General features: G+C 47.1%; 1 long non-coding RNA gene across 2 annotated transcripts in view; it reads right to left on the bottom strand.

Annotated features, from left to right (window-relative positions):
- LOC135058116 (uncharacterized) overlaps positions 1–14016 on the bottom strand; it is a 120212-nt gene that overhangs the window by 80176 nt on the left and 26020 nt on the right. The window contains exons 4-6 of one of the 2 annotated variants that reach the window (XR_010244614.1): positions 7306–7364; positions 6177–6190; positions 76–191 (exon numbers count right to left, since the gene is read on the bottom strand). This is a non-coding gene — a long non-coding RNA (uncharacterized LOC135058116). The remainder of the gene's footprint in view (positions 1–75; positions 192–6176; positions 6191–7305; positions 7365–14016) is intronic. The other variant, XR_010244615.1, reaches the window with a different exon arrangement.

Raw genomic sequence — 14016 nt, 5'->3', positions numbered from 1 at the left:
CATGGTCAAAAAGTCGACATGCAATTGGTCAACACAGAAATTGTCAACAAGTTGTTATTTTTTGGTGCCATTTACCATTTTAATCCACATGTGACCCCAATTAGTGTACTGCTTTGTTTGCCACGCTTCGGACACTGTGTCTCGCTCCTCTACCGCTGCACTCGGTACAGGTTACTGTTTCCAATTGTACTCTACATGGATGGTAAAAAATGAAAAAGTTGAGAAATAAAAACTTATGTCGATCATATGCGTGTCAACAATTGTCATGTTAACCATTTGAACCCATTGACCATTTGTACATGTCAACCTTAAGTACTGTCAACCTTTTGACTGTGTTGTCCAAATGCAAGTTGACCATATGGGGTCAACATGCATTAGTTGACTCTCAACGTATTTACTGTTGACCTATCATCCGGAACCCCTTGACTATAATTGTTTATCACTTAATGGCAGTGGCAGCTTTAGGTGTGGGCAGGCAGGGCGGCTGCTCTGGGTGCTGCATCCTGAGGGCAGTGTCGGACTGGGGCATGAAGGGCCCACCAGGGGAATACAGTGATAGGGGCCCATACTTAAGAGTGTGGCCAGCCTACAAAGGGGGTGTGGCCAGCCTCCATGGAGGCTTGAAATACACAATAGTCTAGTGCAGTGTAATGCAACATATCTACCATGTATAATACAAGTGCACAGTCTGGAACCTGAACCCTAAAGGAAGAAGTGGGCACTCGGCAGTGGAGCCTACCGGTGGTTTCCCTGGTACCCCTGTGGGCCAGTCCGACTCTGCCTGAGGGTGTGGCTGCCATCACCCTGGCAGCGCCATGAGATGTACGTGCGACAACCAGCTGCCTGCATAGCGCTGGCTGCCTCCCGATCCCCGTCGGCCACCTCCTGCTTGTGAAGTCCAGTCTGTACTGCGTTGGCTGCCTGCCAATCCTTGCCAGCTGCCTCCTACCGTCCGCACCCTGCCCGCTGCTTTGTGCTACTGAAGTTCAGCTTTAAGGAGAGATGAGCTGGGAGACCTCCTGCTGTGTCTGGACACAGCTGAGCTAGTGAGTGATGACACACACACATACACACGTACACACTCACACTTACACACTCTCTCTCAAGGAGCTCTACCTGGCAAAATGTGTATAAGAGGCTCTACATGGCACAGTGTATATAAGGGGCTCTGTCTGGTGCACTGTGTATAAGAGGCTCTACCTGGTGCAATGTGTATAAGAGGCTCTACCTGGCACAGTTTGAATAAGAGGCTCTTTTGTTCAATTTTCTCTCCAAATACCCAAGGAATAGAGGGAAATGGACAGACAATAGTATAATACTGTTTTATTTATTTGATTATGCCACATGACCATGAGGCTGCATATGATTGGGGGCTGAAGACGATTTCCATGGTTACGCATGTAAACTGTATGAGAGCTGCCATCTTTGTAACAGGTGATGTTTATTGGGAAATTGTACACCTATTCTGATTGGGGGATGCCTAGATAAATAGATACAGGAAATGAATGCAGACACACTTACCTTGAAAAAGGGTCTGGAACAGACCTGAAACGCGTTGGTGCTGGGATAAGGACTATCCAGACGACTGTGGACGAGGGTGATTGCCGGTTCCAGGGAGCTGTTAACCCGGGTGGCTACCTGAGATTGCTATTACATCATGCGAGTTTGAGAACTTTGATCGGTTCTCCTACTATCCGGTAATTACATTACCTCCACTTTTTGGGATTTTCCTTGTCACCTGTGTGTCATTTTACTTAAATTGGAACTTTGATGTCTTTTTAAATAAATAAAACAGTATTATACTATTGTCTGTCCATTTCCCTCTATTCCTTGGGTATTTGGAGAGAAAATTGAACAAAAGAAAGAATGCTGTGTGGATAGAAGAAGAGCCTGATATACTATACGCTGATGATACAAGCCACATAAAGGAACGTATATTGTTCACTCACTCTTTATTACCTATAAAGATCACATTTTATATAGAGATAGAAGGGCGCCATTCTCCAATTCACTCACTTTTTATTGTTGCACCTATTGTTGGGGGTGGAGGGAATACCCCAGCTGTGTTTTGGATATAGGCTGCTCCTTATGGTATTTTGCGCACTTACCTGGAAGCCAGATCTTCTGTACTTGAATAAGAGGCTCTACCTGTGCTCGGGTCAGTACTGCGCATGTGCCGGCACCGCAGTGCGCCGGCGCATGCCAGACGGCCGAAGGCCGTCGTTGCCTAGCGATCGCCTCTGCCTGATTGACAGGCAGAGGCAGTCACTGGGCGGATGGGTACTGACATGCGGGGCATGCGGGGCGTCCCCCCCCCCCCGCATGTCTGAGTGCCTGATCGTATCTGTGCTAAATTTAGCACAGCTACGATCAACTCGGAATGACCCCCAAAGGTCTCTACCTGTTGCAACGTGTGTAAAGGGCTCTACCCGGCATAATGTGTATAAGGGCACTGCTTTACTGTGGTGTAATGCATGTAAGGGGCTCTAACATGGCATAATGTGTATAAGGGGTACTACTGTGTGGTATAATGTGACTGTCGGACACTATGGTGCGGTGTAATGTGAATTTGTACTATTTTGTGGCCATGCCCCTTCCCCATGAAGTCACACCCCTTTTTTTTATGTGCGCCTTGGGCACCACAAGGTCTGGAACCGGCCTTGCTTAATGGTCAACTGTCCTTAATTTTTTTATCCTTGGAAATGTTGATATTTTTCAAGATTAACAAATAATTGAATACATTTCTATTTTGTGGCTCATAGATTTCAGTGTCTATTCCTATTTCTGACACATTCTAAGTTAATATTTATTGAAAAGCATTTAAAATGCCAGAACACGTGTTATAATCATATTTAGTAAACATGGGCAGAGATTGTGTTGCTGCAAGGTCTGCTGTATTGCTCATGGAGTGCTTACATGCAACAGCTTAGCAGCTAAGTGTCCCAAGAAACTACTGTATGCTAAAATGTTGTCATCTATCTCTATAAATACAAGAGTGATGAGGATACATGTTTAAGCAGCTGTGTAATATATTGTTCTCTGTGTTAAAATTTGAGATCACTCATCATCAAAATCTTACAGTCATTGGTCACTTTAGGACATACCTCATCCACGCCAGAAAGTGACAAAGCTCAAATGCCTCCTAATTTGTTTATGCACTGATTGAACAGTTCTTATATCCTTTTCTCATTATTCCTCTGTTTTTCCAAAAAACATGACCTCAGTCAGAGATTACGCTGGTCACGACACACATAGCTCAAGCCCCAGTGCAGCCTTTCCATCAAGATTCCTGTCACAGAATCCTCTCACAAGACACAGCTGCATGATCTTTCTTGTTAAAAAAAATAAAAAAATAAATAATAATGTATAAATATATATATGTATTTTTAAAAGTTTATTTTTATTTTTGTAAAAAAAATAACTATACATATAAGAAACAATGCCTCCCGATCACCCAACTATAGGGGGATTTATCAAAGTTTGGAGAATAAAGTGCCAACCAATCAGCTCCTGTTGTTTTACAATCTGTGGACCCTATTCAGTAAGGATTGCAAATTCTGCTTTTTAGCAGAATTTGCAATCCTTTGTCTCGCATGCTGGGGGAAGCTCATCACAGGACATGGTTGCCCAGCATGCTAACCACTGCCTGCCTCTGCGACCACGCACTAATTGCGATCGCGCCGCAATTAGTGCGCGGTTGCATAAAGTAGGGCCGCCACCGTCTTTTTGAGCAGAGTGGCTGCGTGTGATGTCACACAGCTGACCCGATCACACCTACACCATGCCCCCATTCGCAAGCCACCGCCCCCGTTTTCCTGCCGCTGCCCCCGCAATGCTCCATCTCCGCCATGGAAATGGAGTATTGCCACCCCCCTCCTGCCCCGCGAACACCTCTAATTGATTGTCAAGCAGAGGTGTTCGTATTTACTGCGGGTCACCCGCAGGGCGAGCGCAAAAATTCCGGTTGGGTCGCGATTTGCGAGCCAACCTGAATTAGGTACTGTTTGAAAAATGACCGGAGATGATTGGTTGGTACTTAATCTGTTTCCAATTTATCTCTTCAAGCTTTGATAAATCATAGTTACATGAGAAGTCACCTTGGAGTTCCATCAACAGTTTTTATGGTGACAAAACTTCTAGTTTACTGTAATTTTAATAACCATTTTTTTTCTCATGCTAATCTACAGCAACTTTTTATTGTATGTTTTTTAATTATCTATCTGTCTGTCTGTCTGTCTGTCTATCTATCTTAGCTATCTCTCTATATCTATCTCTGGCATGGGAAAGAAAAATAGACTGGCCCCCAAAATCATGGTTCTGTCACTGATGTTAATCAAAATAAAGGTTATATTTTCTGTATTAAAAACCTCTTTCATGTGGTTCATGATTCTCAGATTAGGGTAGTGCTGCTCACTATCTACGTATCACTAACTACATTACATTCCTGATGTTCAAGGCCAGATGAAAAATGCAGTACGCAACTGATTCCATGGGAGCAGCACCTTAGAGACCACTGAGTGGCATGCCCAGCAGACATCATTACTGTGCAAGGACTCTTATACGCTCATTGTTCCGAATGGTGACAGCAGGCACATTCAACAACAAAAGAACATAATACCAAATACCTAGTAAATAATTGTGTTCCATGGTCTTTACATTGCACTGTCAACCTGTTTGGTTGCCACTGTAAAATAAAGTGTTCTAGTTTACTAAGAGCCTCTGAGCCCATTTGCCTCAATACGTCAACCCTTAAGTTGGATAAGTCTAGGAAAGTCACCGTAAATCACTGAAAAAACATTTCTTTGTCCCATCTCTGTAATCCACAAAGCAGCTACGGTGATCGCGCTGAGCCAAAAAAAAAGTGGGTCCCAGGGACCCCTCACTTTTAAAAATTGGGGTCCTACCGGTCTTTTTCTGGGTCCCATCGGAATGAAGGTTCTTTTTAAACTTAATCTTGTTTGGACACTACAAAAGTGTTGCAAGGTGAAGGTGATGGGGTGACAATTCTGCTGGGCTGTGTAGCATACAGGATACCCTGCACCAGAGGTATAACTAGACATTTTGGTGCCCTTAGACAGAAAGTGAATTGGTATCCACCTCCCAGACCGCAAACTATAGGAAATGCGCGGCGAAGGCACGTTGCAAAATTTTAGGGGCGGTGGCTTCATGGGAAAGGGGCGTGACCACATAATAGTGCCAATTCACATTACACCACACAGTAGTGCCGCTTATACACATTGCACCAGGTAGAACCTTCTATGCACACTTCGCCAGGTAGAGCACTTTATACATATTGCGCCAGATAGAGCACGTTATACACATTATACACAGGTAAAGCACTAAGGCACATTGCACATTGCACCAGGTAGAGCACTGAGGCACATTGCACCAGGTAGAGCACCGAGGCACATTGCAGTAACCACCTATGACCTCCAGTCTCTCTCTCTTCCCCCCCCCCCCCCACCCCCCGTGTCACGGGAAACCTTCAGCAAGACTATCCACCATCACACTGGCAGCCTGCTACAGCCTGGGCAGATGGGGGGGGGGGGGCAGATGCGGAGCTGTACTCACCGTTGTGGCGGAGGGCGCTGTGCCTGGTGAGCGTAGCCAGTCTCTTGGTGCTGGCGGCGGAGTGTGCAGCGGGGAGGAGATGGAGATGAGCGTGGCCAGTCTCTTGGTGCTGGCGGCGGCGGAACGTGCAGCGGGAAGGAGGTGGAGATGAGCGGGGCCAGTCTGTCAGCGCTGCAGCACAGATTCATGTGCTGGCGGCAGAGCCCAGGTCAGCGTTGAGGAGGATTCAAAGAGGGCGGACTACGCGGGAGACACTGCAGAGATGATTGGCTGGAGACTACAGGAGGTGATTGGTTGAGGAAACAGCCAGTCACCTCCTGCGTGCCGCTGACTGGCTGGCGTGATCACATATTCAGATGTGCACGTCCAGCTATTCTGCTAAATGTGAATCCTGGAGTATTTGCTGCTGCGGAGCTCGTCCCCAGGGACCCTCCCATTTTAGATAAGTGAGTCCCCGGACATCAAAAGTGGGTAAAATAAGTGCTATAGCGCGTTTTTGCGCTCACTGAGCTATAGTGGGTGAGTACCATAGATTTAAACTTTTTATCTTTAGAACATGGGTTACAATCATGAAGGGACAGTCAAGTTTTGACAACAATACGTACCAGTAAAGTCATGTCTAAAAAAAAAGAAGAAAAAAAAAGAATATATATGAACAATAGTAAATGCAAAAAGTACATCAAATAGTTTACATATTTAAAATGGATGGGGGGGATCTTACAAACAAAGAAGAGAAAAAGGAGGGGAGAAGGAAATTGGTTGTCACAGGTGGGAAGCAAAGGTCTACCTTGGAGTCTGGAGGTGTAGCTGTAGATGATGAAAGGCATTGCTCAGGCTATGGCAGGGGTTAAAGTGTGGGGGGGAACGAGGGAGGAGATCGACGTATCATGCCCAGTTTCGGGGGCTGGCTGATTACGTCGCCTGCATTTCCTGCGATAGGAAATATGGCGGCGGGACCCTTGCCTACGCAGCCAGGCTGAGTAGACAGGGGTTAGCTTCTATTTGATGCAATCGCAATGCTTTTCACATTCTTGCAGCAAAATCTGCGACCAACTTTGAATAGCCAACCTCATAGATTGTAAGCTCCATTGGGGCAAGGACTGATGTGACTGGCCAAATATTCTTTGTAAAGCGTTGCAGAATATGTGTGTGCTATATAAATAACTGGTAATAATAATAATAATACATAGTTTAATTACATGTGTATACAAAATGGCATAGTTATGAGAAATGTTGTAGGGAGGGATGAAAAGCGGAAGAGCCATGTCCACAACTCATTTAAAATAAACGAGCATAGCTTTGTCTGTGTAGTTTCCATTAACATCCAGACGAAATGGGTATAGAAGAGTCTGACATTTGCAAACACTTTAGGAGTTGGCAAGTGATTTCAAAAGATATTGTTTTACTTCTTACTTTCAATTGGTCTATTATCACATCAACAGTAATTTAGGGCCAGTTTCAGAGGTGCACTCGGTTGCATGTGTAGCTTGGATTTCGCTCAGAGGGTACTTGCGAAAATATGCTAGTGACTCAGCCACCACCTTGTGCACAGAGATGCCCACTGCCAGTGCCAGATTAAGGTCCATATGGGCCTGGAGCTGAAATTTATGAAGGGCCTATTTTATGCCACCGCATGGGGATTTGAAAACACTATGGGGGCGTGACTAGTAATGTTGGGGGGGTGGTAGATGTTGTGAGGGTGTGGTCTGCACAGGGGGTGTGACTAGCGCCTACCTTGAAAAATCTCAATCTCCCTCACTTATTCCATTATATCAACAGTGCAATGTGAGAATCTACAAACGAACAAAGGAAAACATCTCTTGTTAATGTGACTGTAATATGGAAAATGGCGCTTAGTGATGACATAAATATGAAATCTCTCAACAAAAGAGGTTACAGGTCGCTCAGGGATGTCATGAATGTGAAATCTTTCTATATGTAATAAAATACTTTACCTTTGTAATAAGTAGTTATGCTGAAAAGATATATCAGGAATGGTGGCTAGAGGGGGTGGGGTTGGAGGAAGGGGGGGGGGGGGGGTCGTCTGGACAGGGCAGAACAGGGGGAAGACTGAGGTGACCCAGCATATAGTAGTATGTGTACATACATACATTCACATAGATAGATAGATAGATAGATAGATAGATAGATAGATAGATAGATAGATAGATAGATAGATAGATAGATAGATAGATAGTTGAACCAAGAAGGTTTGCAATGTCTAAAGAAGCTGGAAGTGGACATGTCACTGCTTGCATATGCACACGCACGGCTGTACACCAAAGAAGGGCTTGTACCAATATTAGCATACAGCGGCAAAAGATGCACACACGGATGTGCCTGAGTTTGACTCAGAATCAAGCCCAATTTTTTGGTTATTATATATGTTTTAATGTGGTTAGTATCAGTATGGGATGCCAGCTGTCAAAATTCCAACAGCGGCATCCCAATGTTGAAAATATCGATATTCACTACATAACTAAGCTAACCCTGATCCTAACCCACCTTTCCCATACCCTAAACCTGCCACCACCTCCACACACACACACACATACCCACCGCAGCCTAACCCTCCCCGGGGGTGCCTAACCTTCACTCTCCCTCCCGGCAGATTAACCCTAACCTCAATCCCTCCCCCCCACAGCCTAAACCTAACCTCCCCCCCCTTGCGGCTTATCTCTGGTGCTCTGTGAAATCGTTCAGGATTACAGCGCCGAGATAGTGATCAATGTCGGGATTCCGAGTACTGTCGGGATTCTGGCGTTGGTATTTCGACTGCCAGGAACCCGACCACAGGGATCCTGACTGAATCCTGTTTTAATGTTGCTAAAATGTACAAAGCAAAATGAGAGGACAATCTGTATTATATTCTGGTGCTATACACACAAAATATTGGGGGACAGAGGAGCGGGTTTCGGTTTTTATTGAGGGTGAGTAACTCAAGTTACTCACCTTGACAAAGGGACGTGTCAGACCCGAAACGTTGGAACATGCAGTAATTTTCAATACATCTCTTGATCACTGAAAAGTCTCTGAGTGTCGCTGACTATTTACCACGTTATATATATATATATATATATATGGGTGTAGTACGGCTGACCGGCGGTCTCCTGACCGCCGGTCAGCTTACCGACGCCGGGATCCCGGCAGCATACCGACGCCGGGATCCCGGCGGGGAGGGGCGAGTGCAGCAAGCCCCTTGCGGGCTCGGTGGCGACCTGCGGTCGCCACGGGTTCTATTCCCACTCTATGGGTGTCGTGGACACCCACGAGTGGAAATAGTCCCTGTTGGTCGGCATGCCGACCATCGGGACAGTGACCCGTCGGGCTGGTGGAGGAGGTCATGTGACTGTCGGTCAGCTGACCGGCGGTCACATGAATACCACCCATATATATATATATATATATAGTTCTATAAAGCAATATGCACTCCTCCCGCAGTCTCATCAGTAAGGGTGCTACCTGTAATGTCACTGCATCCAACGGTAACCACACGTAGGCGGTTTTCCACTAACAGGGCACTCACCGATACACAAACGATATAACCACTTTTACATTTTTACATCACCTTGAGAAATCTCCAGTTATGGGAAAACAATTGACTTCATATACATACCACTGAGCTGGTCATCATTCTTAAGACACATTGGCACCCGAAAGGAAAATTCAAACAAAAACATTGGCCCCTCCCCGTGCTCTATCACAGTCACACACTCCCTCCCCCAGTGCTTTATCAAACTCCCTCCCCCTGCGCTTTATCACACTCCCCCCTTCGCTGTATCACACTAACATACTCCCTTCCTCTGAGCCCTGCCCATTATCACACTCCCTCCTCCTGTGCTTTATCACTCCCTCCCCTGCACTTTATCACACTCCCTCCCCCTGCACTTTATCACACTCCCTCCCCCTGCACTTTATCACACGCCCTCCCCCTGCGCTTTATCACACGCCCTCCCCCTGCGCTTTATCACACTCCCTCCCCTTGCGCTTTATCACACTCCCTCCCCCTGCGCTTTATCACACGCCCTCCCCCTGCGCTTTATCACACTCCCTCCCCTTGCACTTTATCACACTCCCTCCCCCTGCGCTGTATCACGCTACCTTCTCCTGCGCCCTACGCTTTATCACACGCCCTCCCCGGCGCTTTTCTCAGATGCCCTCCCCTGCGCTTTATTACACTCCCTCCCCCTGCGCTGTATCACACTACCTTCTCCTGCGCCCTACACTTTATCACACTCCCTCCCCTACGCTTTATCAGACGCCCTCCCCTGCGCTTTGTCAAACTCCCTCCCCTGCGCTTTATCACACGCTCTCCCTTGCCCTCTATCACACTCCCCTTGCACTTTATCACACTCCCTCCCCCTGCACTGTATCACGCTACCTTCCCCTGTGCTTTATCACACTCCCTCCCTTGCACTTTATTACACTCCCTCCCCCTGCACTGTATCACGCTACCTTCCCCTGTGCTTTATCACACTCCCTCCCTTGCACTTTATTACACTCCCTCCCCCTGCACTGTATCATGCTACCTTCCCCTGTGCTTTATCACACTCCCTCCCTTGCACTTTATCACACTCCCTCCCCCATGCTTTATCACATTCCCTGCACTGTATCAAACACACACCCTCCCCCACGCTATATCACAGCCACAGCCAAGTTCACATGGAAGTCACACACATAGCACACACAGAAGCTCACATATACATACACATGGAAGTCACACACACATACAATTCCCTCTACATTATACACACTACAGCATAGAGTAGTCTTACTGACTGGACCGTCCCTGGATGTGCAGCAGCTTCAACTCTCCCTCTCACAGCAGCTGCAGCCATGTGAGAAGCAGGCAGCCTGTGTCCTGTGTAGCCCCGCCCCCTGGACCCCGTGTAGCTCCGCTCCTTCCAAGTTCCCTCATCCCCTGCCCATGTGTTTGAGCCGTTCGGCCGACAGTAGCAGTCCATCTACTACTATCAATACAGGTGACTGCGGGCAGGAGGGAGCAGAGCTTGTAAGCTGCTGTAGCTGGGGAAAAAAAATCCTGGCTGCAGCAGCACAGCAGATGCTGTGGGCCTATTGTGTTGGGGGGGCCTGGAGCTGCAGCTCCACCCGCTCCATTGTTAATCCGGCCCTGCCCACTGCCAGCGTCTCACATCCGCTGCTCATCCATGCACAACGGTCAGACCCAGGGCCGTTTCTAGGGTGTTCGGCGCCCCTGCTACAAACTATAAATTTGCACCCTTCCATACTTTACAAAGGGACAGTGCATGCCTTAGACACATGCTAGAAAAGAGGTGTGGTCTCATAAGGAAGGGGAGTGGCCACACAGTAGCACAATCTTATTCACTTTGCACCACATGTAGTAATGCTACTTATACACATAATTCCCCCAGTAGTAGTGCCACTTATATACATAGGGCCTAATTCAGACCTGATCGCTAGCAGGCTATTTTTGCACTGCTGCAAACAGATAGTCGCCGCCTACAGGGGGAGTGTATTTTAGCTGTGCAAGTGTGCGAACGCATGTGTAGCAGAGCTGTAGAAACAGATCTTGTGCAGTCTCTGCGCAGCCCAGGACTTACTCAGCCACTGCGATCACATCAGCCTGTTCGGGAACGGAACCTTCCCTGCAAACGCTTGGACACGCCTGCATTTTTCCAACCACTCCCAGAAAATGATCAGTTGCCACCCACAAACACCTTCTTCTTGTCAATCTCCTTGCGAATGCCCCTGTGAATGGATTCTTCGCACAAACCCATCGCTGAGAGGCGAACCGCTTTGTAACCCTGTGATGCACCTGCGCATTGTGGTGCATACGCATGCGCAATTTAGACCTGATCGCAGGATGTACATAAATGCAGCCTAGCGATCAGGTCTGAATTAGGCCCATAATGCCCACATTATCAGTGCTGCTTACCTATAATACACACAGTAGTAGCGCCGCTTACACATAGTGCCCACATTATCAGTGCCGCTTATACACATAATGCCCACATTATCCGTGCCGTTTATACATATAATGCCCACATTATCAGTGATGCTTATACACATTATGCTCACATTATCAGTGATGCTTAAACACATAATGCCCACATTATCAGTGATGCTTACACATAATGGCCACATTATCAGTGATGCTTACACATAATGCCCACACTATCAGTGATGCTTACATATAATGCCAACAGTAGTAATGTCACTTATACACAGCTCTCCCTCTTACAGTTTCCTGTCAATTTACCTCAGGAGACTTATATAATGCACCCCACATCCCCCTCACACTCCTTTATAGGCAACTGCATCAGCAGGTACCTTACAGCTGTGTAGCTGCTTTGATCTGGCTGACTGCTGGTCTGGTCCCACTGCTCCTCCAGAGTCAGTGACAGCCATGTCGTGGTGACAATGTTGCTGCCAATAACAATTTGGGCTGGGCAGCATCTTGGAGGCTTGTGTGCAGCACCCAATGCTCCTCTGATGGCACAGGAAGAAAGTGTGAGCGGGCGGGAATGTGCAGCCTGATGTAGTCACATTTTGCATGTACAAGGGACTGCTTGGGTGGGCTCTGATAGGTTAGAAGATAGGGGAGGTGGAGCCAGGGAGCAGCAAAGAAGACGTGATCCTCCTGGTCTGTAAAGTAATTCCTGACTGAGCAGACATTAACTTGCACATGTTGTTTTATATATTTTACAGATCGGCTGCGGAGGAGGGATCCTGTGTGAGGGGGGGGGTGCCTGCATTAGGGTATGCCTGGTGTGGGAGTACGCTGCAAGCTGCCGGTGCTGCTGCTTGTCATACAGTATGACAGGTGCAGCAGCCGGCAGCAGTAGGAATGCAGAGCAGGGAAAGCGCCTCTTCAACCTGGCACCTACCTGCTCTGCATCCCTTTGCTGAGCGAGAAGCGCCGTGCCTGGTCAGACCATAGGACACCTGAGGAACCAATACTGTCTCAGACAGAGTGGCTCTCTTAAGACTCTGGGGCCTCTCCAGCTGCAAATGAATTGCTTAGGTAAAACCCAGAAAATTGTCCCGACATGTCTGTGTTTTTCTAGCCACCCCCTGTTACCTCCGCCAAATGCTGACTACCTGTCACTCACTTTTCAAATAATTCCTCTGTGCGTTCACAGTTGCTAATTCGCAGTACGTGCGCAGTGTGGCTTTGGCAGATGCACAATGACAAAAACAATAGCTCCGCTGCGTCTATTATCAGCATTGCGTGCACCTCTGACTCAGGCCCTTAGAAATTTAAGCGGTTATTACATTTGAAGGCAATTGTCCTGAATATTGAAAGTTTCTGCAACAATTATATAAATCAACTAGTAGTAAGCTTTCAATATTTACCAATTAGCATAATCATCTTTTAATGAATTATTTAACTACTTAAAGATATTTTGAATCTTTGTTGATGTGATAAAAAAAAAAAAGAAGTAACCACACACTGGACCACGGGTGCTGCTTAACAGGGGCCTAATTCAGATCTGATCGCTGGGCTGCAAATTTTGCTGTCCCACGATCAGATAGTCGCCGCCTCCAGGGGGAGTGTAAATTTGCTGTGCAAGTGTGTGATCGCATGTGTAGCTGAGCTGCGAAAATCCACTTTGTGCAGTCTGTGCATAGCCCAGGACTCACTCCTCCAGTGCAATCAGAACAGGCTAATCGGGGCCGGAGGTGACGTCACACACCCTCCCTGAAAACACTTGGGCACACCTGCGTTTTTCTGGACACTCCCTGTAAACGCTCAGTTGCCACCCACCAATGGCCTCTTCCTGTCAATCACCTTGCGAACACCCGTACGATCAGGTTTTATGCACCATCCCGTTGCTGACTGGTGATTCCCGTTGTTGTTGTCCTACCCGAGTGCGCATTGCAGTGCATGCGCAGTTAGGATCTGATCACCCGCTGTGCGAAAATGCTCCTCGCTGGACCAGGACCACAGCTCTCTTATGTCAATTCCAGGAAAATGCTATACCTACCTCAGTTCCATGCCATGGGTGCCAATATTTTAGATTTTCTGCGGCCAATCACATCTTTGAAAACTGCAGCCAAATGGCAACATTCTCTCCAGTCCCAGGAACCCTGGGATTTAGGTACACTATTTAAATCTCCTTGTTTAGGAAAATCACTGCCATGATGTCTTCTCTCCCTACTGGATAACAAATCCTTGCCTCCTGGTCTTCTAGTATCTCTAATTCCCTTGATTCTACAGTTCCAGTTTGTTTCCGTTCCATAATATATCTACATCTATCCACTGTGACTCCTGGTTCATCAAATCACACCTCACTGCTTCAGTATGAGTCCAGAATTGTCCACACTGCCTCCAAGTTCAGTGCCTCAATCCTCCATTCTTCACTCATCCAGAATTGTACAATGAGCCTCTAGGCACACCTCCTTGCTCCAATCTGACTCCAGGAGGTACACCTCCTTGCTCCAATCTGACTCCAAGAACTG

Source organism: Pseudophryne corroboree, chromosome 3 (assembly GCF_028390025.1).
Source record: "Pseudophryne corroboree isolate aPseCor3 chromosome 3, aPseCor3.hap2, whole genome shotgun sequence".
Lineage (NCBI taxonomy): Eukaryota > Metazoa > Chordata > Amphibia > Anura > Myobatrachidae > Pseudophryne > Pseudophryne corroboree.
The sequence above is the reverse complement of the archived record's forward strand: the minus strand, read 5'-3'. Positions and strand labels throughout refer to the sequence as shown.